This window comes from Seriola aureovittata, chromosome 12 (genome assembly GCF_021018895.1).
Source record: "Seriola aureovittata isolate HTS-2021-v1 ecotype China chromosome 12, ASM2101889v1, whole genome shotgun sequence".
In the NCBI taxonomy this organism is placed as follows: Eukaryota; Metazoa; Chordata; class Actinopteri; order Carangiformes; family Carangidae; genus Seriola; species Seriola aureovittata.
In genome coordinates, this window is record NC_079375.1 from 10,342,777 (window position 1) to 10,368,111 (window position 25,335).

The 25,335-nt window shown below is 39.5% G+C and overlaps 1 long non-coding RNA gene across 2 annotated transcripts in view; it reads right to left on the reverse strand.

Annotated features, from left to right (window-relative positions):
- Window positions 1-25,335, reverse strand: part of LOC130178354 (uncharacterized) — a 75,540-nt gene that overhangs the window by 39,412 nt on the left and 10,793 nt on the right. The window contains exon 3 of one of the 2 annotated variants that reach the window (XR_008829148.1): window positions 3,133-4,604. The exons of the other annotated variant lie outside the window; for it this stretch is intronic. This is a non-coding gene — a long non-coding RNA (uncharacterized LOC130178354). Of the gene's footprint in view, window positions 1-3,132; window positions 4,605-25,335 lie in introns of those variants that run through there. 2 annotated transcript variants of the gene reach the window in all.

Genomic DNA, 25,335 nt, shown 5'->3' on the forward strand with positions numbered 1-25,335 from the left:
GTATTTGGCTTTTCATTATGATTTTGGTACCACTTTAAAAATAGTCAGCATGAGCAATTTAGCTTTGGTTTCACCTTCAGAGAGCAGATTTAGACTGACACCCACATACACACAACTCACTTGTGTGTCAATTACTGTGGTAAATAAAACAACTGTTGAATGCATGAGAGGTCAAACAGTTGTTTGTTGCTGCTGATGACTGTTGTTGCTCGGTCACCTCCTCGCTGATGTCAGCTCTTAGAAATCTAATGGTATAAGCCTGGAAGGCAAAGGTTGTAAAGCCTTTAACACTGCTACTAGCTGAACAATACAACACTACATACAGTATATACCGGTCACTCAGTATATACAGGTCAGTCAATCAACTGGGACACAACACACACATTTAGATGCACACTAGTATCCTGGGTAGGATCTGGGTTTTTATTTAACAATCTACCGGTTATGTTCTTGATTAATTGATACAATGAAAGCTCAAAAAATATTAAAATGACATTCAAAATATCCTTAATCATGAAGTGACATATTTAAAATGCATATGTTGTGGATTTCTGTGAGTAAATGATCTGGTAGTGTAGGTTTATACTGTACATCTGTTACCATGGGGATCATTCCAACGCCAGTCTTCAAACTGTATAATGTGCCCTGACACCAGCAGTTCCAATTTCTTCCACACTTAATACGTTATATATGTTTTTTTTTTGTTTTTTTTATGTATTCTGTCTATTTTTCTTTTCATGCCTTAACCCTAACCCTTCATGCATTTCCTTTTTCATGTTCGAAATAACCATTTTTAGTTTCTCATCATGAGCGGTAATTTGTTAGAACATTGCTTTGCCTGAAAGGTAATGATTTTAATCATCACGTTAAAATTAGAAACTTTCACTTGCAACCTGCAGGCATCTGTCGAACCTTGTGCTGACTGTCGGTGGCAGACTGATGAAACAGCATAGGAGGTTTTTGTTCTTCTATGTTATCAGATTCATCACTCATTAATAAAAACAAACTGCTACAAATGAAAATAACACGATAAAAAAAATCCAACATATTGCATGCAACAAGTATTTTTTCATAGGAAGACTTGGATGAATAAAAACATAACGATTTACCTGATAAATGATTTCTATTTTTAAACATCTCATCCAGGCTGCATCATGCATTTGTGAGAATACACTAATCAATATATCACCCAGACTGGGGTCTGTCACAACACTACTGTGCCCTAAAAATTAGAGTATTTTTCACTTCCTTTCCCAGAAAATCAGTTACTGTGTTACATACTGCTTTACAAAAACAATGTGTTATCCCCCAACTGTGACTCTGAGAAACAAACCTGAAAGCACATTTTTCAAACACAGGGACTTACCCTGCCAGCAGGGCTCATCACGATCTGGCCCAGTGAACAGATTTCAAGGTGATAGTGTGCACTAGTGGAAGTTAAGTCAAGGCTTTTCATCTTTAATTAAAGGTGAGTCGATGAAATAGTCATGATGTGGGAGCTCGGGGGAGTTGTATCTGTGACGTGTCTCTCTTTGCACGTTTGAACCTGAACCCACCTCCTACTCCATTGGACAAGGTTGTTTCTGGCCTCCCACGATACTACATTACTCAAAGTTCACGAGACCAAACAGCAAAGGAGCTCTTAGAGGTTGCTATTTTAGACGCTGGTTTCACCCATGGGTACAATTGTCCGTTCACCAGGGAAAACCACGTGGTTTGTCAACAAGTGCAACAGGTACATAGCCCCTTTGCCTTAAGAAATCCCTGTGTTTGTCATTTCTAGCAACTGAATTTCTGTTTCAGTTGTTGCATTTTAAATACAGGATTGGGATGAACATACTGATATTTTCAAGAATATTTTTGTCTTGTGATTGACAGCCTCGAAACTATAACTGCCTGCAAGTTACCATGATACGTCACCATGTACGCAAGCAGCTCATGGTGGAAAAAATTTGTGCGGGTGAAACTTACGTCCAACACAGAGTTTTACCTGTTGGGAAGCAACAGCGATTTGTGATGGCTGCGGTAGTCAACGTGAATGATGGGACGAAAAACACACAGGTGGAATGAAGGGGGGAAAAAAAATCCATGCACAGCCTCATGTACCTGCAATTTGTAACTGCAGTGGGATTCATTAACCTGGTCTAATAAGAACTAATAAAGTTGCTTTGCCATTGTTTGGTATCGATTTCTGTTTTGCTCCTCTTGATGACTGTAACGCCAGCCCTTGGAGAGATGGGTAGATCCATATGTTGGTTTCATATGTCTGTCACAGCCTTGGCAGCTTTCATTGGTTTTCATGGTGAGTTATTGAATGTGATGTAAGCAAGGGTTTTATTGAGACACCTTTGTGTTTGGGGAGATCTTGTCTCAATTGACCTGTGGTAAGTTGAAGTTATTAAAACAGGCGCTCCTCGCCTTTTTCGCACCAACCTTTCCCTTTCATTCCCCTACCTCCCTAGGTGCCCGCACACCTACTTGATCACTTTCTTTCTGGTTTGACAGCTCCCTCCCACTCACTTTCATTCTTCATTATTACTCTTCCCTAAGTCTATCTCTCACCCTCCTTCCCCCCTGCTACCCACTACCCACACTCTCCCCCCTGGGTATTCTCTAACTCTCTGTAAACCGCCTTCAACTCATTCTCTATCCGTGTCCTGTGAATTTACCTGTCCTTTGTTGCCTGAACTTGTCACCACCTTGTAACAAGGGATAGTTTCCCTCGGTCTTGTGACAGCAGAAGTGAACACTTGTCATATTACTTTTGTGACAGAGACTCTGTCTCAGAAGTGTCTAGGCTTGCTTATCTTTGTTCTATTTCCCACGACGTCCCTGTCCAACTCCAAAGACTCCACCTGAATTCACAAATATACACCCGTGTGCACAAAGAGTGATAGCGTGTTCCTGGAGAGCAACGGCAAAATGTTATAATATTTCTAATATATTCATTATTTTTGGCATCTTCAGCATGACTGGATTGAGAAAGCAGAGATTTTCTATGCTTCAAGTGCAATGCAAAGAATTAAACCCAAGAAGCTTAGTAAGTCATTTGGTGGGACGTGACACAGGCGTACCGGACTAGCTTTGTAAAGATGATAAACACAAAAACAATTTTTGTTTTTTATTGGGAGGTTCAACCTTTCAAGAAAGAACATCCAATGGGTCCCACTAAGGGAGCCTACCATGGCCAGTAAAACGTTAGAAAGCATTAAACTTTATTGGCAGATTAAGTTGCAGGTGTGCTATAAAATGGATCCAAATATAGTAAGAAGGAATCACACTGACAAAATTATAACTGCTTCTCCATGTGTAAGCAGATATGTAAAGGAAACTCTTTTAGAGATGGGAAAGAAAAAGATTACACTCGTCAACTGTATTGTGCTGCTTAAGAGTGAGCTCTAGTGGCAACATGTTGAACCACAAAATGGCAACAATGAAATGCCATGCTGTATATTCCCAGTTATGGTAGTAATTATACAACCATAGCAAAAATGCTTCATTTTGCTCAAAATTTGTTTAAATCTCTTTGTTTTTGCTCTCTCTCATCACTTAGTGTTGGTATAACTGTGTTTTACCATCTCTTTGTAAAAAACACATCACATCGTTGGGATATTGGCACATTAGTCATGTTGCATTTAGGTATCAGCACTTTCATTGCCTTAATCTTAAGTTTTCAGCAAATCAAATGTTTGGATCCACTTTTCGACAACCAGATGTATGACTTTAATAAGTGCTTAAAGTTGTTTTAACAGTTAAGGTTACTTACATTGAAGAAATACTAGGATTATTTCACACAGGGAAAATTCACTGCCTTCCTCGACACCAAAACAAACACTTCCTTCTCGGACTGTAAAAAAATAAAAACAACCAGCAACCAGAAAAAACACTCATTCAAAATGACTTGAAGAGCGTTTCTGGTAAAGGAAATGGTACTTTAATGGCTCTCGCAAAGTGCTTCAGAGATCCCAATCTTCCAAAACAAAACAATAATCTGCCGTGTGGTAGCCTGGAGATTTCACTAATGAGGAGAGATAGGGAGATAAACTACTGACTTATATTACAGTTGCAGCTGAAAGCGCTTTAACTGCTTTAACTGCTTTCACTTGGCAAAGATTGTGGATTCAATAACTAAGTATGACAGAAGCTATGCTGTGAATTTTGCACTGTTGCTTCTTTGTTTAGAGACAGGCCCAGAAGCAATACTTGATCAACAAAAATAATATAAACTTCATTATAAGTGCAGTCCTATTTGTTTTATGTGCAGCATTTAGGTGCTTAGATGCTGAGTCTGACTAATAGCAAACTGTTTTGTAATTAGTAATAAATCAGACCCCAGTTCGTTTGCTAAACATCACAAATCACTTTCACTTTGGCTCTCTGTTGCCCGTTGGCTCTGAGAATATGCAGCTTTCCTTCAGGTAACCCTGACTGAAAGCAATTCAGCAATAAATCTCCTGCCGATACGATGCTGTACACACCTTGATTAAAAAGCAAAGCTATCACACCACAGCTTGTTCACCTTCAGAGGATGGTCCTTCCCCACATACCAATCACTGTGGATGCCCGGCTCTCTCGCTCTGCCTGTGACTCTCCCCACACTGCCTCTGCAAAAAAACCCTGTTTATTATTCATGTTTATCATCACACCATGTCTACTGTTTGCTACCAGTTTCATGGATGGACTGGCAGCAATTTGGAGTTGCTACATGAAACCCCGGCTTTACCGTCAACACTGAAACGGATCCCACTTAGTTTAACACAGCCAACCACATTGATGTGTGCTCGTAGAAATGGTGCACGCACACACGTATGCCGACTGCCACTGCAGCCGCCCACACACACCAAACATTCACATACAAACACACACACATACATCAGTTCTGGGAAATGCCTGTCAGATCACCATTAGCGTTCTTGTGTTTTCTCAACACCATGGGCTCGGGCCTCTCACACACAGCTATCGCTTTGCTCAGTGGAGGGAAGAGAAATGAGAGTAATACTGCGGTAATCACAAATCTACTGAGATGGTGGATAATTACCTCACAATGACTTCCTTGCTTATTAAAAACCTATTGAGGGTCTAAACCTCTTCTGGATGCTGATATTATACATGAATAAATGATAAAAACACACAGCCAGGTGTGCATGTTGATCCCCAGCCTTTAGATCTAGCTGGGGATAACTTTTTTTTACATCTGCTTTATATGCCAACGCTGCCAACCCTTATATTTTCTTAATATTCAACAGACTTCTGAGATTAAAAACATGATAACTCTGATAGAAAGCACTAACTTGACAATGAGATGCAGCTGCCTGAGAGAGAGTCAAGGTCCAGGCCAGAATCTGAGCATAATCAAAAGTATAGGCCTAATACCAAAAACCAAACGCAGGACACGAGACTTATTTCGCTCTTACACTGATTAGAAGTCTGCACGCATTGACTAACAGGATATGACAAGTACATGAGATCATAAAGTCTGATAATTCCAAACAGAGAAAGAAACAGCCTAATAACTTTGATGAACAAAGGTTTGATAAATGTTTTCATCTGTCTGAAGGCAAACTTTAGGGAATCGTGATTACACAAAAGTTATGTTAGTCTTTAGTGCTCTCGGTTGCAATAAAATCGGCGCTAGGTCAAGCTGTACATGACAGATGGACGAAATGCCCTGTGACTTTAGGCTGACATGCAAGTAAAACCATCTTGTCAGAGTTGGTGAGTTCATCAGTTTCAACATACTGTGCTTTACTGCAGAACCATTAAAAAGGACTAGAGTGACATTTTAGGAAGTATGTTTATTTGCGAATTTGTTCACCAATTAACACATTATATCTTGTTTGTTTAATCCGTACAAACACCAAACCAAAAAGTTGAAATTTTCCAAGAAGTTATGTACCAGAGTATATCCTGGCCCAAGAGCAGTGATTTCCTGGAGACTTTGTTGGTTGCCTGAGTTTCTGAGGTGCTGGTAGGCAGATTTTGTTACCTCTGAACAGGGCCAGGCAAGCCATTTCCCCTCTGAGTCCACTTTTTATGCCAAGCTAAGCAAACTGGTTGCTGACAGTAGCCTTATATTGAACGGACAGATAGGAGCATGGTAATAATCGTCTAACTCTCAGCAAGAGAGCACATTTCCTAAAATGCCAATTTTTTCTCTATGTAGCATAGCAGTGACTGCTAAATAAATTTCCTTTCATAACTCAAACTTTATTTAGATTTTATTTTAGATTGTGTCATTAAAATTGTATTTAATTCAGAACTGTCTTTATTTCATGCTGGAGTCTGAAACATTTTCAGATCTCAAACTCAGTCAAAAAAGGCTGGGACTTCTGTGGTCAAAATGGTGTCAGACTAGACAAAATATGCTGCTTACACAGCTTGAAATTGTGACATTTAAATCAGATATGATGGCGAGCAATTGTTTGATATTTACTGAACTGAACACAGATCCACAGGAATGCTTGTCAGTTCACTGAGGACAAACCTCTGCCAGGATTCATCAAAACAAAATGTATTATAGCTCCACTGTCCTCCACATCATCATCATCAGAGAAGATATGAGAGTGATAACATCATTACACTTCAAAACAAAATGGGGCTGTCAAAGATATGGCTACAGCTATAGCTGTGACGCACGCTTGACCAACCTGGGAGCTCAAAATAACCCGAGTAAATGGTTTGCACCATGGTTTAATAACTATGCCACCTCTCACTATTCATAGCAACAATAGGAAGCAAAGTATTCAACACACTATCTCACACAGTGATTTCCTAATGGAAGCCATAAACTTAAATCTATTCAGTGAAAAGACTTTATAATGGCAAGGCAAAACAAAACTCTTAACACAGTGCTTTCATAGTGTGAAGACATCCTCTTGTTGTTCAATGCCTTTAGCCAGTGCACATCCATACTTATGCTTACTATTTTTCCTGGAGCATGGAGGCAGCGTCAGATTTTTTTAAATGATCCTCTGATGGGGGATGATTTCATTGTCCATCGCACATATTTATTTCATGATGTCCTCAGAGTTGATGTCTCACCAAGCTCATCCAGGAAAAAACTAGAGCCTGTAATTCCAGACAAACACAATGTCTTAGAGCTATCCTGTGATTCTGAGGACTTATCATCCCATCACTCTGTCATCTGCTTCTTTACTTGTCTGTCTGGTTGTCAAATGGCATTACGGCTGCATCTCTAAGGCCTGCCGCCGACTGCTCTCACTCCACAGAGGAGTGTTTGATCCGACCACTTTCCACTACTCCACTGACAGGAAATGAGATGGTGTCATGATGAATGTGGTCAATGCCTACTTTACACTGATGAGCTCAAGGATGACTGTGGCGTTACCGTTTCCCAGATGCTGAGTTTGATGATGTCTGAAAATTGAGCTTGTAGCAAATAAAGTGGCAGTGAAAGAGTAAAGGGGTATTTAATAGCACTATAGATAATCAATATGACCATCAAGGTTTTCACTTTTTTTTTTTCTTTTTTTTTATTCTATTACAATATCTCTGAAAAATGTACAAAAGCTTTTCACTGGGGAACTCTCCTCTTCAAGTATCTAATCAAGAAATCAGACTACCTGATTAAATACAGACTGAAAAAATGTCACCCCTTGTTGCAAATCAATTTCTGTACCCATAATTTACACCTTCAAAAGTACAATTAAGCAGGGCTGCAACTAATTATTTTTTTTATCAACGATTCGTTGACCAAACATTTTTGATGAATCATTTAATCATATACAACAGTAAGAAATATCCAGAGCCAAGTGCAATATCTTCAAATATCTAGTTTCATCTGACCAACAGAACAAAAGCCACAGGTATTTAATAACAAAGAGAAGCAGTAAATCCTCATATTTGGCAAAACTATTAACTGACTGTCAAAATAGCTGCAGATTTTTCTCTCAACCGATTAATTAGGAAACCGTTCAGCACTCCAATTATGTAGCCCCAAGAGAAGGAGAAACAGTGAACAATCCCTCACTGGCTTCCCATTCATGAACACTGCCAGATGGCACCTGTCCTCTCTCTCAAAAAAAAAAAAACTACAATATTGGTCATCTGTTAAAATAGCTTAAGTGACATATTTGTATTGAGCGCTAAAGCAGAAATCAGAGTGATGTTCTTCTAATTCACAGGAACTGGTCCCTGCACTGAAAAGACCGCTTGCCAACACTGAATGTTGGTTTCCATTCTCCATGAACCTGAAACATTTGGGGAATAAAGACCAATACACTGGAGAAGAGCTGTGTTTGATTTTGATGGATTGGCTCTGAATCTCACACTGGCCTGCACAACATTGTGTGCTCCAAGTTAGAACTTGTAACTTAACCTAACCACACCTCGAGGACCATATAAATAATTTCTGGAGGGTACTGACAAACTAACTACTTTGTTGTTCAAGTATAAGAACTTGTCGGCCAGTTGTGTTCAATGGGACCAAGGAGAACCAGCAGTGTGGATTGTCTGTGTGAAACTGATTGCCTGATTACTTTAGACTTTTTGTTCCGGCTGAATGAATACAAATATTTTTGCCAATAAAGTCAGTTATTTTAAGATGAGTAAAAAGATATGCATGCTTATCATGGTGCATCTATGAAAAAAGTACTTCACGCATGCCTCTATTTTTGACTTCACACATACAGCTACACACTTATAAAAAGGTATGAATTATGATCTACATGCAGCATCCCATTCATTATAAGACTGAGGGAGTTTGAACCACAACACTTTGTGTTTGAGAAGTTTTCTAATTTAAAAAAAAGAACCTAGTCTGCTCAGAAGTGCATATTTCCTCTGCAGAGATGTGGTTGCATCCACTGTACCTGTGTGCACATTGGGATTCCATTGTTTTTAGTATTGGCCTGATAAAGCACACCCACATCTACACTTTTACAAGCACAGAGATGAATGCTCATAAGAGCCATGTGAGACCTGCCTTCAGTAAATCACTTTACGATTAGAATTCTATTTAGTGAGTCAATATCTGTGGACTTGCTCTCTATAATGAATTCATAATGTACATACATGTGCAAACATATTAGTGCAAGCATCCTCTTTTCTTTTCCTTGCCTACAACTTGGCTCCCCATTGGAGGGTCATGGCATTAAAAATGCATTGGCAAGATGAAAGTTTAAACATCTGCAAGCTGTTGCATACCCTGCAGGCCCTGCCACCGTGATACAACGGCTCGACATTATTCTGTGCAAATTGGCTGCAATCGCATCAGGAGGTACAGCAGCTTTCATTCAACCCATTATCCTTTAATCTGTCTTCATAATGATACATACAAATCCTCACAGAAAATGGTGGCAGGGTGGCAGGCTGGACAGGTTCTCAAAGACCTGACAAAGTGAAGCACAAACTTTTTTAGCATTGATCCTCTTAATGCCACTGTTCACTGTGGATGAACATCTATGCCATGTTCTTTGACTCTAACCACTGACTCAATTAACAAGAGAAGGAAGTCAGCCTTTTTCTAATGTCAGCCTAAAAACCTTTCCCCAGAAACCAATTACTGGCAAGTGAGTTCATCTAATTTGCCGTGACATGTCTGGCTGCGCAAAAACACAAGAAGACTGAGACAGAGTTGTGATGAGGGATCGGAGGTTCAGGCCACAGTCAGATGAATTGTCTTCTTTTTTTTCCTTATTCCCATTGCTGTCACTACGTGGTGACCTTAAGCTATAAGCCAACAGGGGCCGGTGCCTAGTGCAGGAAGCTTTAGTATTCTGCATTCAAACCGCTCATCCATCACATTTTTAAGGTCAGCTCCTATTTCCAGTCACTCTATCAAAAGATACCAAGGCACATTACACATACACAAACCCATGCATGTACACACATGACCACAACATACATGTGGTCGGGTGTGAATATATACACACACAGGCACACAAATGCTCAAACAGAAAAGCATGGCAGCCACACACTCAATCGTATAACATAAAGTGGTGCACACTCACAGGAGGTGGTTTAAATTGTTTGCATCAAAAGATGCAAAGTAAATGAGGAAATGTCTAGAATCATCTCCTTGTACATTTGTATGCGTCACTGAAAGCATCATCTCTGCACCAGAAGAAAATAACAAAACATTTCATCAAGCAGGAATATTCAAATAAGATATTTACTGTTATATCAAGTTAATATTAAACTATCCACTGGAGCATCGTAGGATGCAAGTTCCTGGCACCCTTTGTCAGGTGGTTTCACACCAATTCACACCTTCATTCATGTGACTAATGACTCTCACGACTTCCAGGTAACCTCAATGACTTACATGTGTCAGTGACAGGATGAAGTCAAGATGCAAAGTCAAGAAGTAAGAAATCTCTGAAATCCCTAATGCCACTTCGACTCGATGCAGTAGTGACTGATGCAGGCGCTCACTGAAGGTTGTTTTTATCTGTCACTGAAAAACTAGTGTTCACTATCAATATCCTGAGATGAATGACGACTTAAAAGTTAGAATTCAAACCCTTCGTGATTTGAACGAAGTTATCATGTAAAACTTCATCATCATACTGTTGGTATGTGCAATATACATGATATCCACCCAATGCTCTCTTATGTTGTCATCTTTCCAATTTTCCAGCTGTGACTTCGGCCAAAAACAAAACCTACTCAAAGCTTCCTTCCACCTGAGTGAAAAACATGAGTGGAGATGCCAGAAATTCGTAAGAAAAATTAATTAGCATTTTCTTTTGCCGATTTAATGAACATTCGTTTAGAAATGGCAACAACTGGCAACTTTCCCTGTATTGCTCTCATCATGGTAATGTCTGGACTAGTTGCAGCCAACCTTATGTTGAGCTGGTGGCATTTCACTCCCAAAAGTTTTGGATTGTGGTAAATGGAGCTAAAACAGAAATATTAAATAAACCTCAAAGTTTCCAGACATATGAAGTGAACCACATAACAAGATTGTGTGATTTCCATTCTTATAAATGTCCATGTGATTTTATTTGACATTTTCTCACATCAGGAACTGAACACAGCATGTCACTTACATTTTCTTTTGGGTAATCTTGATAATAGCATGCATCACAATATTGTCACGTTGTGATCTTACTCTACATGGGTGACATTAGCAAGACTTCGAAGTTTCTTCTGCAGATATTTCAGAAAGTACAGTCCAATGACACGTTAATAAAAAGCATATAAAAGAAGACATGAACACTGCTGATGTGAAAGTCTGAACATTCATTTGTCTGGTTTTTGAGTGCGCACTGCTCTACATATACTGTATATATATATATATATATATATATATATATATATATATATATATATATATATATATAATATATATATATAACAGTAAACCAGTTCCATGTTTCTTCTTGATATCAACTTGGAGGCGGCAAGGGAAGCTTCTTTCAACTTTGTCACAATGTTTCCCCAGAGACACCCACAAGATATTCAAACAAAATAAAATGCCCGGATTCTTCTTTTTTTTTTTTTTTCTTTGTTTGTTTCAGTCCACATGTCCCTGGTGCTCAGGCTCCATCCGTCAAAGCCAGCATGTGAAGATGCAACAGGGCACAGTAGCTGCTCACTGGTAGTGAAGGAGGCAATGAATAAATGGTAGCATGTCTGCAGAGAGGGTTACTCAATGAATAAAGATGTGTTGTTTTGTTCTAAACATTTGACTTGGCAACATATTACAAATATATAAATGCAATCTAGGCTACATTTGGACCGGAGAGAAGAAAGCCCTTATGAATATACACTGTAAGATGTTGCCTTGTTTAAAGCAGAGTAGGATAGGCTTGTCTCATTAGCAACTAATCAACATGCTTGGAGGCGGATATGTCCAGATTAGCGGGACTATGCAGAAGGAGAAAGTGTGATACAGCGTTAGCATGCTCCATTAGAGAGCATTGTCATCCTGGTGGTTATGTGCATGTAATAAAGCTGGCTATTGAAAGTGCTAGCCAAGTAAGTGTGTGTGTGTGTGTGTGTGTGTGTGTGTGTGTGTGTGTGTGTGACATAACAGGCGGTATGCACAACTGCCATCCATCACCCACATACTGTCAGCAGGGGAGTTAAACAGCACACACACACACACACACACCCCAATGTGTGTTCCATACTGGCACGTATTAAAAACTACACAACCACACACACACACACACAGAAGAAAAAAAAGTTCTCATCATTTCTCAAGAAATGTTCCTCCTCACAGTCGCAGACCTCAGATTTTTGTGATATATTTAAACCAGCCACAGAAACCCTACTGTAAAGCCCTGAAGTTTCAATAATCATTAACAAATTAATACAGCACTTGAGCCATTAGGTGCATTGGAATAGAAATAAAGTCGCATTTAGCTCAGTGAAAATCCAGATATGACATCAGGACATGAGGCAAAAAGTACTAGTGATAGTTCTAGTATTACTTGTTTTACTGAAGTGCCCATTCTAAAGATGAGGCCTGTACTTATTATAGCCAGCAGTGAGTGTTTACTTTCTGTTCAGCCATATGATGATCATTCCCCTGACTTTTAATTGGCTACACCTTGTCACCTTTTGCTTGCAGTGGTTAGTAATTTACTGCAGGGGATCCCTCTATTTTTGGAGTTTGTTATTCTCTGTGCTCAAACTGTGATACAGTGTCCTCAGAAAAGAAAAATAGATAGATAAATAAATAAATAAATAAATAGGTTAATAAATTAATATACACCTCATGCCATGGCTGCCAAAAAACATCATTGGTATCTCACATTGCAGCCATTGTGTTTGCACTTTGTGGCTCTAATTAGACTCTTGAGCTGATTCTTTGTGGTTGTTGTTTTCTAGGAAGCAGACAGGCATGAAAACATTACAAAAGGTAAAAGTTTCCCTTCACACTTTCACTCAGTTAAAGGACATGCTGCATTTGGCCTTCAGTGGCTTGATGCCTGTATAAAGCATAAACGTGAAAAACCACTGCTTGATTATTGACATCACATGTCAGGAGGGGGAGATGTGGAAGTCAAACATGCTAACCTGCACTAGAATAGCACTGAACCGTCAGGCTCTCTCAGACAATCCGTTATATCTGAACTGTGAGGTTATCATTATGGGGGTAATCTTATTGATGAGGAAGAACTAACTACCCCTCTGTGCCATTTAGAATAATCTCTTCTTCTCAGAATCTTTATTTCATTCCAGGAATTCAAGCAATAAGAACATCATGCAACAAACTGAGGAGCATCATACTTCAACAGAGGGCAATCCCAAACAGAAAATCACAGTCTCATCATCTTTCATGATCTCCTATGCAGTGTATCTTCAAATAAAGGCCAAGTCCTTATGAAGAATGCAGAGCATAGGAGGTGTAATGGGAGAAAAAAAAAATCATTTGTGGATAAAATGTAATAACTTGTGTTCTGAAATCAATCATTTGTCCACACAAATTACTCGATTTAATATCATATGTTTTACCTCCTAAAGTCCCTCTTAATTTTGCCACCTAAGATTTTGAAGGAATCTCAATGCTAACTCAAAAGACAAGTATATCCTCATGTTTGAGTCCACTGTAGGACTTTATAAGGTTCCTTGGTCCATCACATTCATTATCAGGGGTCAATAAAGGGTTAGTAACCTTTCCACTGTCAACAAGTCAAACAAGTCCTTCAGCCACTTGTTTCATTAAGTAAAGCCAAGTAAGTAAGCTTTTTCAAATCCATCAGCCTTTGCCAATGCCACAATTGTCGACACGATGCATCAATTTACCCTCCACACACATATAAGTTTAATACAATGTTGAATCCTATTTGAGACTGCTTGCTAAGGATAAACCTAAATACACTAAGATTGGTAGAAGACTGGTATTCACGTCAGTGGTAACAACACCCAATTACCTAGGTTAATTGTAGGTCACTCAGATAAATATTGAGTAAGTGTGTACATATGCAAAGACAATGTCAGACTCTGTAGTTGTCTCTGGGCCCCTGCATAATCTGACCAGCGATGAGATGTACAGCTGCATGTCATCATTCAACCGCTGTCTCTCCAGGTGGTGTCCGGCAAACAATGTGCACTTTGTAGATAATTGGCAGACCTGGTCTGATTAGGAGAGATGGCATAAATCCCACGCTGGATGGATAGAAATCTGGCCAACTTTTTTTGAAAGCCAACACCATGACAATGCAGAATTGAGACCAGGAGGCAGATCTTGAATATAGTAGTTACTTTTGATGCCATTACTTTGGCCTCTGGTGCTACAGTAAGAAACCTTGTCGTTTTTGACCATTTTTACTTCACACATAAAAACTCTCTAGGACAGCCTTCTTCCACCTCCTCACCTACAAAGCCATTACTGATCAGGCACCATCATATCTTAAAGAGCTCCTAGTCTCTCTCTGGAGCTCCCTTTCTCCCCTCTCCCCCATTTCTCTCAACCCAACCAGTCAAGGCAGGCAGCCACCCACCCGGAGTCTGGTTCTGTTGGAGGTTTTCTCCTGTTAAAATTAGGAGTTTTTCCTTCTCTACTGTCACCAAGTGCTTGCTCATTGTGAGAACTGTTGGGTTTCTCTCTATAATATTGTAAGGTTTTCATCATACCCTGTAAAGTGCCTTGAGATAATGTATGTTGTGATTTGGCGCTATGCAAATAAAACTGAATTGAATTGTGTGTCAGAGGGTTCATTCTTATCCATAAAACTATAAATGAAGCGATGACATGTATTATGACAACAAATGATATTTTCAAACATGAAATATTAATTTGATTAGGACTTTATTTTAAGTATTCTTTTATTTCCAGTGCCACATTTTAAGAGCGCTGATGTCATTTCACTAATACAAGAACTCTTAAACCTTCCATTTCCTGCACTCAAACCACAGCCCTGTGTGAAAATGTACCTTGTTGCACTTGAAGGTACAGAGTGCAGTACAGTGCCCTCCCTGAGGATGCGACTGGGCACTCTGACACCTGTCAGAATTGGCTGTCTGACTTTTAGCCTTGCTGCAGCAACAGTCTCGTTTTAAATGAGCTCATTTGTGGCTACCTATCTACACGGGGGTGGACTGTCAAGAGGCCATGGCAGGGCGTATGAACGTGATGGTTTTCCTCGGCCAGCCTCAGCCTTATCGAGACATAAAATCACAATGGTTCTCTTATTTGTCCTGTTCTCAGGTTCATCTTTCAATGTTTAAATCCTGAACATGTTTCCATTTGACATGAAGGAAGGAATGTACAGGACATTTTTTGTGACAAATATTGCAAAAATTAAAAAAAACTAATGTAAAAAAAACTTGGCTTTTGATTAAAATTTGAAGAAATCTACAGATGTATTCACTACCTGGTCACTGATCATGGACTTTTCATGCAATACAAATCAGTAGTCATGACAACAACTTCTGCCGGGATTCCAGCAGTCGGTCCTGGTGGAGTTATGATTGATGACAGGTTCTCATGCCTCTCTCTCTATCAGTGTTTCTTTGGTATTTGATGTCTCAGCTCTGCCCCAGGCTTTTTCCCAAGCTCTCGCCTCCAGCAAATCATCTCGTCACCCTAGCTGGCTAAACTCAGGCCAAGGGAAGTCTGATACAAGAACCACTAGATACGATACAAGCCACTGGCAGCAGACATTGTTTTCTGATGTTTCTTTAGCGATATCTAGAATAAGTGGATAAACCAGTCGAGGGTAGAGTGGCGATGTGCTTAAGGGATCAGTACAGAGGGATACAGTCACCCCAGTGTTTGGAGTAAAATACAGCCTAGTGAAGGTAAATGTTGAGATTATTTCATTGTTTTCCAAAAGAGTGTGCTCTTTAATCTTTCTTGCCTGGAGGATAGAGTGAGCGCTCATCTGCTGCCCTCTTGCTGCACACTGCAATCCTGTGCATGAGCAATGTTAGGCAGTCAAATACACATCTTGAATATATATGATACAGTAGCTGCTGTATTTCCAAATACTTCTTTTCATAGAATTAGTAGTAACAAATAGGTATGAATATATTATGAGATTGTAAAATGTGCATCATGTTGTGGAAATGTGTATGTGAACGTCTGCCAGCAGAGAAATATTTATGGATACTTAACTGGAATATACACCTAAGACCATGGTTATATCTAAAATACATTTTCCTGTGCTCTCAGGTGGACTGATGTAAGAGTAGACAGACAGCCGGAGCTCTTTATAGCGCGCTGAAAGAGTTGTGATTTGTTGAAGGTCATGCTTTCTTGCCTTTCATGGAAGTCTTTGTCTGCAATTTCAATAGGAAAGTATTGACTTGACAACATGTGGTCCTCTATTCAGATGGAGACACGGATCATTTCTTTCCTAGCCGCTCTAAGCAGCCCTGACCAAAAGACAAGCAACAGCCTGGCTTATGAATAAATGCCAGTATGGAGCAAGTGAGAATCTTCGTTCACTTTATTTCTGCAGCACAACACACCCATACTAATGCACTTCCTCATTTCTCAATTTCTTTATCTTTACCCCATACCTTCCAATTTCCTTCTACTATTTTATTTTCACTTTCAATATTTCCAACCACATATCTATATTTACAGACCACTACAAAACAACAACATGCTCGACACTCAAAATATTAGCTTGCCACTCTTGCCATTTAGTTAATATAGGTGTATACTCTGGAGGGCTCTGAAATGGCAATAGACTTCAAAATGGCACGAAAGCAAAGCTGTCATCATAGGTGGAAATGCTCTTGTATGGCAATTGATCTGATTTGTCATAATGTCAAGACTGACATTTCATCATCCATTAGGGACCATAAAATTGTAGAGAAGCAGCCTCATGGAATCTAATTAAAAAACAAATACAGCAATCCTTTATGTTTGGCTGAAGCTTTCAGTATCTGTAGGACACACAGATTCAACACAAAGGGAGTTGTGTCGCTGCTGAGAATACCATGAAACCACAGAAAGAAAATATTAATCATCACATCAAATTAGAAATAATTTTCTCTTGGCATACAGAAGATGCTATTATCTATATTAAACCTATATAGACGAGAACTAAATGCAACTAAAACGATTGGTTGGTTGATTAATTGATGGACAGAAAATTAATTCCTTGATCGCTTACGTCACTCACTGATTCCAGCATCTTCAAACAACTTGAAGATGCCACGGGGCTCTGGGGACATGCAATGGACAATCTTTTACTATTTTTGACACTTTAAGGATAAAGCATGGCTATATCCTCTTTTACTTTTCTATTATCATTAAATATACTGAAAAGACAGTTAAATTAAACACACCACTGCACCACTGACTCATGTGTTTATTTATCATAATGATCATGGGGATTGTAGTTTATTTGAAGTTGATCACACATACCTGATTAATGGTTAAAAATAAAATTAATTATTTGAAAGTGAAAATAATAATCAAGTTTCAGCACTCGTACGCAGGGCGATATGTCTGCTATCCAGGCATTAGTCTTTGTTGTTGTCCTTGTATAATGTTTAGGCTATCAGTATGCAGTGTGAAACCCTTCAAGCTGTCAATATGTCTGTGCACCAATGTCACCAAGACAAAACTGTCGCTTATTTCCTCTTGGCAATTAAAACACATCAATAAAGTCTAAGAAATAAGAAGACACTGTACAGTCTAATGTGTGTCGGTACAGTACGTGTGTGTTTGACACCTCCACAGCAGATTTCTCCTTTTGGACGAGCACCCACATCTTATTCGTGTTCTATCACTTTGAGTTTGGTGTGAAAACTTTACTCTTCATAACGACAGCGTAGCCATGATCACTGTGTAATTTGCTAAAGAAGCACATTTGACACCTCTGACACATTCACAACAAAGAACAATGATCAGTGTTCTGATAAGAAGCAAGAGCAATTTGTACTATAGTCAGTCTTTATGCTTGTCAGGTTACACCTCAGCACTACAGATGTGAGTGCTGACCTCTGGCTCTCCTTACCCTCCCCGCAACAAGCACTCAAGAGAGTGGAAGAAAGTTTCACAGCAAGATTAAGTAAAAATTGAGAATAAAATCCTTTTTTCTTCCTTCTCGCTTTTTGTTTGTCTCCTGTAGAGAGAGTGGCCTTACCTCTGTGTGCGTGCACTATTAAACTAGCAGATATTGGCGTTTTGAGTGAGGCCATTCAATGAATGTCAGCATCAGTTGTTGAGTGTTAAAAAACAAATAAGACCAAGCTGCAGCCCTCATGGCCTCTCGTCCCTTTGGCTAACACTGACCTCTACTCAGACCTGAGTGCTGAGAGGTAGCCTGCTAATCCCACTGACCATAATGCTTTCAATCAGCGCTCTCTCCCTGCCTTTCTACTCATTTTCCTCCCTTCTCTCCCCCTCGTGGTTCCCACCCCTTCTTTTTCTCTCCCTCTCTCCGTGTCTTTACTTGGCTCTTTCTCTCCTGCCATCACTCCCACTTAAACCCAGTACGCAGAGGGCCTGACCGAGCGGATTGATTTCCAGTAAGGCGGTGTCTGGAGCGCGTTCTGGAGCATTCCAGACGCGTTCATCCTCCTTTATTGCACTCTAATCTCAAGGGGCGACCATGTCTGCTCTTTAGGCTTTGCTGTAGACGCACACACACACACACACACACACACACACACACACACACACACAAAATACATAAAAGCTTACACACAGAAACAGACACGTACACAGCCACGTGGAGCCCACAGTACAGTAATTTCAATATTTGGCTCTTCTCTCCAAAGGCTCCTGTTTAATAGTGAAGCATCGTTATTGCCTTCTTTGTCTTAATTAATTTTATTGGCCTTTCACAGTTCAGCCAATCTTACTGAAGAATAAATAGCCATTTCATTTATAGCAATAAATGATGCCTATCCGTATTTGTGTTCCGGTACAGGAGGCTCATACTCTGGTTGCACAGATTGGGTAACCAAAGTCTAAGAGGATACAATCTCCTCTGACCCATGCACTGTAACTATGAACCCACACCCCTCCGGCCCCCTAGTACTCAGCCCAACAGCTGCCGAAGGGAGAAGAACTCCTTCTTGCATTGAAAATCCCTCACCCACTCGTGGTGCAGGCACCCAACAAGTCATGCCCACTTAATGCCGGGGTCAAAGTTTTAATACACTAGCTGACCATAGTTGCTATTCAGCGCGGTACCCTGAGATCAGGACCTGGGATAATGAGATTTCTTTGCACCTGGTGATTACACTGAGCAGCCAACCGGAAACAAAACGGATCAGGACGGCAGGATATGCCCACTGATGGGCCGATTGCTTAGATCGACCCTCACAGTCCTGGTCTATTCTTAGCCATTTTCTGCCCACCATTTCCTCCAGGGTCAGGGTTTTGGGGAGTATCACATAAGTCCAGGGTTTTTTTTTTAATACACACAGATTCTGAACGACAATCACCAAGACGGCTAAAAAGAGAAGGCTTCAACTAACCCTTGTTTACATTACTGAATAATGTGTTTATTACTTTTCAGATTAACTGATAATCATTTGGTCAAAAAAATGAACCAATGATATATCAATGAATTTTCTGCATTAATATGACCTGTTGGGATTTTGAGGTCATATCTTTAAATGTCTTGCTTTGTCTGACTAAAACCCAGTGATATCAAATTTACAAAGCACTGCCAATTTATTTGTTTCATACCTGTCAACAAATAAGGAGTTTTAAAGTGCTTAACAAAAGACATAAAAAGGCAAACAATTAGGGCCGCAAATGATTATTATCATCATCATCATCATTATTATTCCTTAAATTTATTGTAATACATTAAATGTTTGGTCTTAATAAATAATCATTTCATTAAAATAATGAAATAATGTCTCATGGGGGGGGGGGGGGGTTGCTTTAAAATGCCTCAAATGATCAATCCTTATCAATTTAGCTCAATGTGTCAAGCTATGATACAGAAAAGTAGCAAATCCACACATTTAGGAGGTTTGATATCTATTATTTGGTATTTTTCTTAAAAGTGATAGAGCTGAAATGATTCTTTGATTGTTTGACAAAAACTGTCAACAGAATTGATCAGTGAACCCTCACATCTGAGAAGCTGGAAGCAGTGAATGTTTGGCAGTTTTGAATAAGAAATTAATTAAACAATGAAAAGATTATCAAAATTATTGTTGATCATTTTTGTTGGTTGAAAGATTGATTGATTGGTTCACTAAAAGGTGCCGACAGTTGCTTTGAAAACTGAGGGCTTATGTTTCGAAATTTGGTGTGAAAGTTACTTAAAAATTGGTTTGATATGTAGATGGAGCAACATATCCCTCAATAACCAATCAAGCCCTCCTCTATACCCCAGGGCCATTTTCTCTGACAAAACCTACACCTGTAAAAACTAACTGTTTGGTGCTGTAGACGGCGGTCCAAACTTGAGAGACAAACTTCTACCTTCTTGTTAGGATTCCAAACACACAGTGAAGAGTCTCTCGTCTATTGTTGTTGCGTCTGAACCTGTGTGCCATGGCTGAGTGAAAACGTTGGCAATGTGACACGAGCTGATGGGGTGCCGCTCCCCAGCAGCTCAATAATGATGAGACAGATGTATGACAGCCACTCACAGGAGAGTGTCAGCCTATTTGTCTTTCTGTCTCCACACAAAGATGGATGACCCTTCAACCCCACGCTGGTGGAAATATTCACAGTGCTGCCATGCCATGAGAAACTCATCATCATCCCTCACCCTCATGCCGCTCACACTTCAGGACTTGTTTAGACTGAATTAGTGAGCTGGTTTTGACGGTCACTGCTTTTTTTTCAACAGTTTGGGAGCTGCTGGCATTCAGTGAAAAGTCATAATGCAATGGGTGATATAGTGAGGATACCTCAACATAGTGATGACATGTAATTATTACTGACTGATAAAAACATTAAATCTGTCAACTGATGTTTCTATTTATTTTTTAAATATATTTACAATTTATAAAGTTATAGTAATTTGTCCATTCTCTCTTTTTCTATCTCGCATTTAGTTTGTCAAGCCTTCTGTTTCTCTTTAATGCTTCTTTAAACGTAACCAACGTTTAACCCACACTCCTAAAGGAGCCCTCACTAGCCAGCTGGAGGTCTGTGGTTTCTCCCTCATACACTGGGATTTTTTAGAAAAACAGTCTTGAAAGTGATTAGTGAGGTTGTCAAATTTCTTTCTTTAAACCTGAATTAATTGGCCTCTTGGGAGCAGCAGAACACACTGTAAACACAACACTGACACATTGTGACCTTACAAAGTTTATACGACAAACATGTAAGCGAATAGCTGCCTATTTACAAACCCACCAGATAAAGAGCAACATTAGCATTCATTTAAAGTCATGGCTTTGGCAACTTGACCAATATTCAGTCTCCTTTTAGCTTCTGTAGCTGTTCGCTGTGGCTGGAAACCAGGTTGTTGAGAGCAGCGAAGATGAAGCAAAACCCTAAGTTGCGATCCGTAAAACCAAAGCGATAAGCTGAAAGCTGCTAATACAGTCCATAGTGGTGAGACGAACTGCAGTGTGGGTTCACCACTTCCTTCTCCATATTTAACATTAGACAGTGTAGTCAATTTTTCCACTGCTGTTGTTTTTGTTTGTTTGTTTTGGGGGTTTATTTGGGGCGTTTAGTGTCTTTCGTAGACTGTGGCAGTAAAGAGCTAACAGGAAATAATGGGAGCGAGAGCAACAAAAGGTCCCCAGCTGGACTCGAACTGGGCATGTTGCCATTACATGATCTGCACTAAACCTCTAATCCAGCAAGATGCACCATTTGATCAAGAGCGGATATAAAATATTGATAATATGCAGTTAGGAATGCACTTTTTTTAACAGTGACATTTGAAACTAGCAGCTAATGTCACTGTTAAACTGACGCTGGTCGGCATATACAGTGCACTGTTTCAACTTAAGCCTGATCTGGCAGACGAGATGGAGAGCCAGCCGAACCGTGTCCAATCCCAACCCTCCTGCAGTGGAGATAACCGTGTAATCTGTGGGTCAGTCTTAGCCTACAGCACCACCATTAAACACGTCTTAAGATACTGAGTTTGCTGAAAATTTTAAGCTCTGCCAAGAAGTTTTGAGGAACTTTGAGTACTGCATAGATACATCTGATGACTAACTACTTAATAAAATGTGATTGGAAATGTTAATAGCAACCATTAAGCACTTTTTCAATGGAATTAAAAAACAGCAGAAATACACACTGAATGAAAATCTCATTTTACTAGAAGTCTTTTAAAATGTCAATGTGCTAATGAGTTTACAAATTTAGCTTTTTAACTTTTTCATAACTAAAAACAGAAAAGCAAAGTGGAATTATTAACTGTTATTAAAAAATGTATATACATTTTTTTTAATAACTCCTAAAAACGCTTTCAATTTTGCTTTATACATCTTCTGTTAATCAGTAAAAAGTGAATAAGAATATTTAGACTCCTCCCCACACACACACACACGTCTCTGGGGAGTAGAGGTGAGTCACAGATGGGACACAGAGGACCAGGGCAGGGGTCAGACCGGAAGATTGGAGGAAATAATTATCTCTATACATTTCAGTCCCTCATTTCCCTCGGGGAATGCATCACTGATGTTCCCAGCCTCCATTTCCCAGGATCACATCAGCTGTATAGCCCTTCCACAGCAGGTAATCTTGTTCAAGTGAAATTCACCCTCGTTCAAAGACGATTCCACTCCTCCTCAACTCTTCACATCTGCAGTTTTTCACTACAAGCATAAAAAGTCAGTCGTGTGAGCGACGTCAAGGACTTGCAGCACATTGTTTGGTTCAAACTCCTTTGATGGTGCGTTACACTCTCACGACTCAAAGCGTTACCATGGCAACAGTAGGTGTTCACATAAGGAGTTCATATAAGGTGCAAATTGAGTTTGTTGATGCAACAGTTATTAATGAGGAAATAAATATGGATGGATGGGTTTCCTTGTCACATGTCAGGAGGCTTGACATGCCATCATGGCATCCAGTACATTACATGCCTTACATTCACCCAGTCATTCATTCAAATTATTTATTAGAATTCAGCATACACAGGATGAATTATTTTCATTGCGAGATTTATGACGAAACCCTCCTTTGCCTTAAAATTAAACCCCTCATGAAAATTCCATCCAATTTGCATTTCAAAAGGATGAACTGTGGGACTGTTAACTGAGTCTTTCAGCCCCAACGCAATTTAATTGCCCTTCAAATTCACAATGCAGTTCATCATGCACACCATAATCCTTTAACACCAACCCATGCATAGAGCTATGCAATTTTTTTACTGTATATTCTCATATCAATACAAACTGCTAATCATTAATTTTATATGTTTGGATGATTTCAAGTCGTTTCCTGAGGTATGTTTATGGTCAAATGACATCGTTTTAAAGTTTAATTATATTAAATGCTGTCATTGGTTACTGCATGATGAAAAAGTGCTGTTTCTGTCCTCCTTTAACTGACTTTAGTGTTGATGAAACAGTATAATTTCAAATTTCAGGCCACTTAATACAGTTTCTTTTAGTGAGTGTTTCTGTTTCATCTTTTTTTTTTTTTTTTTTTTTTAATTAGGACTAAATATTTACAATAGACAAATTATATTGAGAGCAAATGAAAAACAAGAGGCTCAAGACTTGATTTCAGCTTACATAACAAAGGTTCATTCTGTAATGGCAGGTAACTGCAACCTCAGTGCTGCGTTTTGAATGTTGCTGTTTTTTGTTGTGGTGGTTTAATGTTGTTTTGTGGATCCACTGGAGCTTCTCCACCATCCCCACTGTGACAGCTTGATGGATGTTGTTTTACGACTGAATGGGATTTGCTTTACAGTCTGTGTACGGTGTCACTGCGTGTGGAACAAGAACTAAAGTTGTGGTTCAAACACAACAGTGTGAGCAATAAGCCTTTATACAAACAAATATCTCAAACTCTTATGGTCAACTTGCTCCTGAATAACTCAAGTATTATATACCACTAACAGACAAGCAGTGAGCATTGTAATTACATTTCAGATGACAACGTAGGCTTGTCAGTGAGTAGCTGCAATGTAGGTAGGTGTGATTTCTCACAATGAATTTCACTTGAGGATCTTTGAAGGCCAGGTGAAACCAATAATTCAAAAAAGTTAGTTGGAAAACTAACGTTTAGACATTAGTAAATAATTACAACTGGTGTCTTCTGTTTAGGACACTGCCCATTACATTGCAATATCCTGAGTTTGACTCCAGCTGGGGACCTTTGTTTTATGCCAGTCTCCCTCTCTCTTTCTTTCTTCCCTTTCCCATCAGGTTTGTGTAGACTGTAGACTGTCTAATAAAAAGGTAAAACATTAAAGTCACAATAACCCTTAATATACAAATCATTTTATACAGGTGTCATGTCCAACTTGTAATTTAAATCGATTAAAAATATATTAATCAACAGTGCAGAAGACGAGGACGTTCGTTAAAACTGTCAATAAATGTAGAAACTATAGATTGTTGTAGTACCTGTTCTCACCAGCTGGTGGAGGCTCTGATTGTTCAGTCAGATTAAGTTTTACATGCGTTTGGTGACCACCTGTAAAAACATTTAAAAACGTTTATTGCTGGCCACACTGATCTGGATCAAGTTAACTTGTGACAAGTTTGTAAACTGTACGATGAAAACACCTACTGAATTGTAGACTATGATGCAAGTCAATACACAAGAACAAAAGATCAGCGCGCATCATCCATCTGCGCCACGAGTGGTAAACAATGAAGCTAAGCAAGAATCAAGCCCTTGCAATAGCGGTATTTATGTGTATGGAAAAAAAGGGGAGGAGGAGAATGTGGACCCGGGTAAGGCCAACTTGGTTTAATTTTGCAAAGAGCTTGAGGCGTTTATACATAAACACATGTGACTGTCATTCTATTGTCATTTCTATTGGTTGGTTAGTAGCAGCAGTTACATTGTGAAATGGTGATCCTAAATTTCTAACACGGTTAGAACTTTGGTCGCAAGACTGTGACAAAGGCCATCTTTGAAGCTCTCTCACAGTGTGACGTAGGTTCACCGTTTTGTAGCCACGAACAAAGATTTTGTCAGGGTTCTTTCACATTGGTCATCTTTCATCAAACAAATGCACCTTCTTGCCATCAAAGGAAGATATAAGTGGTAGCATGGCTTTCTGTGCTCACTGTGGCACTCACATTGATGAACACTGCAGCATAAAGTTGTGCAAATTCTACAGAGGAGCTGTCTGGCAGCAGTAAGGTTTAGCTGTCTGAGGCTCATGCTTGTACCAAACTACCATCTTCAAAAGAAGCAGTGAGCAGCTGCCCATACAACACAGACCAGGAGCCGACTGTCAGGCAGCAGAGAGCAGCACTGTAGCTACTGTGCTAACATTTGGGACATGAGTAGTACTCTTAATATGCTGCGAATAAAATTAACACAAA